The sequence below is a fragment of the Oryctolagus cuniculus genome, chromosome 3, assembly GCF_964237555.1.
Source record: "Oryctolagus cuniculus chromosome 3, mOryCun1.1, whole genome shotgun sequence".
NCBI lineage: Eukaryota > Metazoa > Chordata > Mammalia > Lagomorpha > Leporidae > Oryctolagus > Oryctolagus cuniculus.
This window is the reverse complement of record NC_091434.1, coordinates 144,529,393-144,535,392: the sequence shown is the minus strand read 5'-3', so window position 1 is coordinate 144,535,392 and position 6,000 is coordinate 144,529,393. Positions and strand designations below refer to the sequence as shown.

Below are 6,000 nucleotides of genomic sequence, written 5' to 3'. Positions count from 1 at the left end.
ATCAGGACAAACACTCTGCAGTAAATATTAATCAAAAATAAGCTAGTTTGGGAAATAACAAAAATAAATTTTGAAAATTAAAAGAAAATTTCCACTTTATAAAGTTTTGCTTTAAAAGAATTATTCAGACACAAAATATTTTGTGTTTAATTATATTGGTGGGTGAATCTCAACCAGAAGTCAGTGAATTAGTCTCTCTTCTTTATACTTTGAAACACACATTACATTTAAAAGAAGGAGGTAGTTCACAATAAAGTTTTCAGAAATACACAAAATTACACACTTTATTTTAAAGATTTATTTACTTATTTGAAAGGCAGAGGTACAGAAAGATGGAGGCAGAGAGAGAGAGAGGTCGAGAGGTCTTCCATCCACTGCTTGACTCCCTAGATGGCCACATCTAGGGAGCTGTGCCGATCAAATGCCAGGAGCCAGGAACTTCTTCTGAGTTTTCCACATGGAGACCAAGGACTTCTTCTACTGCCTTCCTAGGCCATAGCAGAGAGCTGGATCAGAAATGGAGCAGCCAGGAGTTGAACCGGCACCCATTATGGGATGTCAGCACTGCAGATGGCAGCTTTTACCAGCTATGCCACAGTGCCATCCCCGAAATAATACACTTATAAAGATGCCCAAAGAATAACAGAGGTTTATGATATTTTCCTGAATATTTGGCATTAACTTTTGCAGAATTGAACAAAAGCTATGTTTTAGCTACTGTCATTTCTGAAAATCTAAAAAGATCCCAGTCATCTTTGGCAAGTATTCTATTTGTCAAATTATTTTAATTCAGATAAAATAAAGGATGAGGCCAGCATTATGGCACAGAGGTTAAGCCACCACATGCAGTATTGGCATTCTGTATGGGGACTGCTCCACTTCCCATCCAGCTCCATGCTAATGCACCTGGGAAAGTAAGAGAAGCTAGCATGAGTGCTTGGGACCCTGCCACTCATATGGGAGACCCAGATGGAGCTCCAGGCTCCTGACTTCTGCCTGGCGTAGCCCTGGCTATTGCAGCCATTTGGAGAGTGAACCAGTGGATGGGAGATTCTCTCTCTCTCTCTCTCTCTCTGCATTTCAAATAAATGAATAAATCTTTTTTTTTTTTATTTGATAAGTAGAGTTATAGACAATGAGAGAGAGACACACACAGAGAGAAAGGTCTTCCTTCTGTTGGTTCACTCCCCAAATGGCTGCTATGGCCAGCACTGCGCCGATCCGAAGCCAGGAGCCAGGTGCTTCTTCCTGGTCTCCCATGCTGATACAGGGCCCAAGCACTTGGGCCATCCTCCACTGCCCTCCCAGGCCACAGCAAAGAGCTGGACTGGAAGAGGAGCAACCAGGACTAGAACCCTGTGCCCATATGGGATGTCGGCACTGCAGGCAGAGGATTAACCAAGTGAGCCTTGGCGCAGGCCCCCAATAAATAAATCTTTTTAAAAAAAGACTAATATACCTTAGGGAGGTTTTTAAATAAATATTTCAAAATAATCAGGAAATTTACTGCACTGTAACACCATGTTAGCTAAATGGAAAAGATTTTTTTATTATGTAAAACATAATATGCATTATGGATTTCAATACTTTCTAATAGTTTTTCTATTTATGGTCACACAAGTAGCCACATCATAGTACCTTTAACAGTTGGAGTGCATAAAAGGCAATTAGCTCTTGCCAGAGTGAGATGAACCATATGTTTGAGTTAATTAGTTCTCTTTGTTCCTGAAATGTTTTTCCTAACTCCTTTGTCATAGTTTTGTCACATTCTATTCCTTCTCCCACTCTTCCACAGCACTTTGCACAGCTGAAGAAACATATTTTAATGAAACTCAGCTTAAATATCACATTTAAAACCTTCTCCCTGAAAAAAAATAAATAAATGCATTTAATTGTTTTAAAAAAGTTGCTATCCTGTTGGTTTTGGTTAAATGTAAACACTAAAGAATATTAACAATGATGTAATTCTATTGGACAGTAATACATTTTCCAAATTAACTTAGTTTACACACAAATTAGAAGTTTTAAAATGCTAACAATGAAAATATTCATGAATCAAATTTTTTTCTTTCTCATAAATACTATTAAGAAGTAATGGAACTCTAATTATTTCATTAAATCCAGTGTGTATTCTAGAATCATGGAGACAGATTCGTAAGTCTAGTCATGGGAGAAATTCTAAGGAGGGGCCCCAAGTTCCGGAATCATCCCATTTTCTCCTCTGCCTCACTTTGAGACTTAGACTCCTCTGCCTCACCTGTGAAAGGAAGGATAGTGCTCCTTGTTGCTCCGCTATGGTGAGGAAGTGAGACTGTGCCTTTAACACAACTTGTGTAATGCCTGCTACAGAGTGTTTTCTGTAAGTATGAGCTATTGCTTTAATTATGTAATCAACCAAATGTTAATTTGTTCATTTTACAAACTGTATCTGGTGACTGGGGAGCATTTGGTCGTCACAACTGTTGGGAGAGGGCTGTTCTTACCTAATATGTAGAGGCCAAGAATGGTGCTAAACTTTTTCCAATATGTGGAAAGTCACACAAGCACATCTTTATTTGTTGCTGTGAGAAACAGCCTCACCTGTCCACTCAGAGGATGGACTCAGACTCAGGAAGCGCAGTGACAGTGAGACTTTGTTAACAGCCTTGCAAGACCGAGTGTCTGCTGGGCCAGCACACCCAGGGTGCTGTACAGTAAGCTGTTTATTTCCTAGCACTAAAGTCCCCTCCCCCAGCTCCTCACTGGCTTTATAATCCTCCTGGCATTTGCTTCAGCTGTTTTGGCCACTCCTAACATCCTGTTTGCTAAGAACTTTCCAGGTGCATGTAGCCTAACAGTCTAGCTAGACACTTACAACTTTCTATACATATGCAAGCTGTGATGCTTGCTAGTTTTCTACTCACAGCTAAACACCTTACTTTGATAATGAACTAAATGTTTACTTCTCACATGAGCAATATCAGTAGGGCTGAAATTCAGTAACTCTATGATGTAACATGACTTGATCTCGGGCTCTACACTGTGCCACTGTGAAAGCTCTTAAGTAATGAAACATGATTCAGTAACTGGTAATTAAATTCCAATAGATATTGTTATGTTGAACAATGTTTATTATGTAATGTGTCAATTATTTCTAATACTTTAAGTAAACCATTGAAATCACTCTACTTAATGATTAAAATGGCTTAACATTAATCATTTAAAATTTAAATTTTGATTCTACCATTAAGGATGGATTTGAGTTCTCATTTGTGTGTTTCTGAAAGTGATCTCTTACTTTTCAGTCTACAAAGTTAGAATGTCATTGTAAAAATGATTTTATTGAGTATGTACATGGTTATGATGTCAACTTGATAATGCAGTAGAGGGGTCACTAGATGACACTCCTCTTCCTCCCACAGGGCACATTGTCACAAGGGCGGTGGGCTTTTTAGAATCTGGCCTCTTATACCTTCTACCATGATCCCTGTGGTCCAAATCACTTTCTCTTTTTTGCTTCCTGATCAATCACCCAGCATTTCTCTTCCCCCCAACAGTTTCCTGGAGGGAGATCCTTCAATATTTTGCTTTTTTATGCTTTAATTTCAAAGAAATTAAGTCCCCCCTCTGCAAAAGTTCTTGAGTTATGTCTTATCTCTCCCAAAGCCGAAAAGCGAAGTGGACGATGCCCATCCTGTCTCATTCTCTGACCTTATCCCTGAATGCTTTCCCAACTCCTCTTTTGGCTCAAGCCATGCTGCATCCTAGTAGTGCTGTTCTGGAATATTCTGCCCATATCTGGGATCAAGGATTTGGCACTTTGTCTTTCCTCTATCTGTCACACTCTTTTTAAATATACATATAAAATGTATTTTATTTATTTGATAAGTAGAGTTAGACAGGGACAGAGAGAATCTTCCATCACTGGGTCAGAGGTGGAATACCTAGGATTTGAACCAGCACTCCTATGGGGTGCTGGTATTGCTGGCAGCTTAACTTGTTACACCACAAGCCCAGCCCTGTCCATCACACTCTTCCCCCTGACATCTGCCTGACCCAGCCCTCCGTTCTCTGCATGATACCACCTTCTCAATAGGCCTTCCCACACCATCTATGAAAATTGCAATTCCAGATATCTGTCCTGCTTCTCCCAACATTAACCCCAATCCTGATTGATAGCTTTCTTCTTTTTTTTTTTTTAAGATAGATTTATTTATTTATTTAAAAGGCAGTACAATAGAGAGAGATGTGGGGGAGAAAGAGAGAGAGAGAGAGAGAAAGAAACCCGGGGAGGGGGGACGATCCCATCTGCTAGTTCACTCCCCAAATGACCACAATAGCCAAGTTCAAGTCAGGCCGAAGCCAGGAGCCAGGAACTCCATCCCAGTCTCCCACATGGGGGGCAGGGACCCTAACACTTGGGTCATTTTCTGCTGCTTTCTCAGGCACATTAGCAGGGAGCTGGATTGGAAGTAGAGCAGCCAGGATTCAAACCAGCCCTCTGATATGAGATAACAGCTCTGCAAGTAGTGGTTTATCCTGCTGTGCCACAGTACCAGCTCCCTGACTTGATTTTCCCATCACAGGTTTTTCTTTTTCTTTTAGAAATTTTTAAAATGTTTTCCAATAGCAGTAGTTACCATCTGACATTTTATATGCTTTACCCATTAATTTGTTTGTATGTTTTCTCACACCAAAGGTAAAAAGTGGGGATTTAAAAAATTTTTGTCTTTTCAGTGTTTTCTCAAGTGCCTGGAACAATATTTGTCACATAATAGGAGCAAATCAGTGAATAAAATAAATATAGAAAAATGTAATGGCTGGTATCTATAGAACAGTAGTTTTGTCATTTTAAAAAGGCATTATTTTACATTATTGAACTCCTTTTTCTCCTCTAGAGCAGCCCCGTCAAGAGAAATTTAATGGGAGCCACATATGTAGTTTTCAGTATTCTAGTAGCCACAAAGGTAAAAAGAAAAAGGCAAAATAATTATTATAATATATTTAATCATGTATTTTGTTTAATCCCAAGTGTCTATAATATTATATTATATTGTGTGCTTTTAAACTTACAAATATTTCAGTTTAGACTACACCCATTGCAACTTCTCAAGACAGAGGTGTCTTGTAGCCACTGCATCAGACAGTGTTTAAGTTCATATTTGTTGTTGATACGTTGAATTTAACTCTGCTTTTCTATATGTTGCAAATGTTAATATATGTATGAATATGTTATTTAAGCTTCATTTTCGAGAATACATGTTAATACATATTATTTAATTTTAAATATTTAATATATTTAAACTCTTATGCCTTTAAATGTAGTTTTGAACACGAACTCTCAATTCAGTGTTGTTTCTGTTGTCTACCGTTTGTTATCTGGAAAATGTGATGATCATACCGGGGATGTCTTAAATTGGGAGCAGTGTGGGTAAAAGAAGACAGTGCTGTTACAGGGCTGCTCGCTCTCTCTGGGGTCAACCTGGAGGCAGATTGGTAGAGCAGCGTGCTCCACATTCTAGCAGCCCCTAGCAGGCTGGGCTCTGTGCCCTCATTCCCCTTCTTCCTCTCAGTTGCTTGCTCCCTGACAGCAGAGGCTGCTAAGACAACATTCGTTTCGGGTCTGAAATACAATCACTTATTTAATATTTTGCATGTACAATTATTATAAAACTTTGGGAATAACTATCTACCCACCCAAGTTTTGCATTTTTCCCCTTTTAAGATCATTTTCTCAACAAACTTACACTTTAAAAATTATAGCACTTTCTCATGGTCCCTATATCAAATGCTGTGTTTGATAATTATGTTTTACTGTGATTATTTCAGTTGAAGCATTTTTTATTTGCTTTAAATAATGCTAGAATATTGTTTGCTGCAATAGGCTCATTTTGTGTTTTAATGATATTTGAAATAAGCATGTTCACAAAGAAATATCTTACTTGAATTAGATTGATATTGATTGAAAGAGACAGCCTCTTGTTTATTACTGAAGGAATTGGCTCTCTAGGAGATGATGAA

The 6,000-nt window shown here is 38.5% G+C and overlaps 1 long non-coding RNA gene across 1 annotated transcript in view; it reads left to right on the top strand.

Moving 5' to 3' along the window:
• Window positions 1-2,201: 2,201 nt before the first annotated feature.
• Window positions 2,202-6,000, top strand: part of LOC103348683 (uncharacterized) — an 80,426-nt gene continuing 76,627 nt past the window's right edge. The window contains exon 1 of the long non-coding RNA XR_007920495.2: window positions 2,202-2,359. This is a non-coding gene — a long non-coding RNA (uncharacterized lncRNA). The remainder of the gene's footprint in view (window positions 2,360-6,000) is intronic.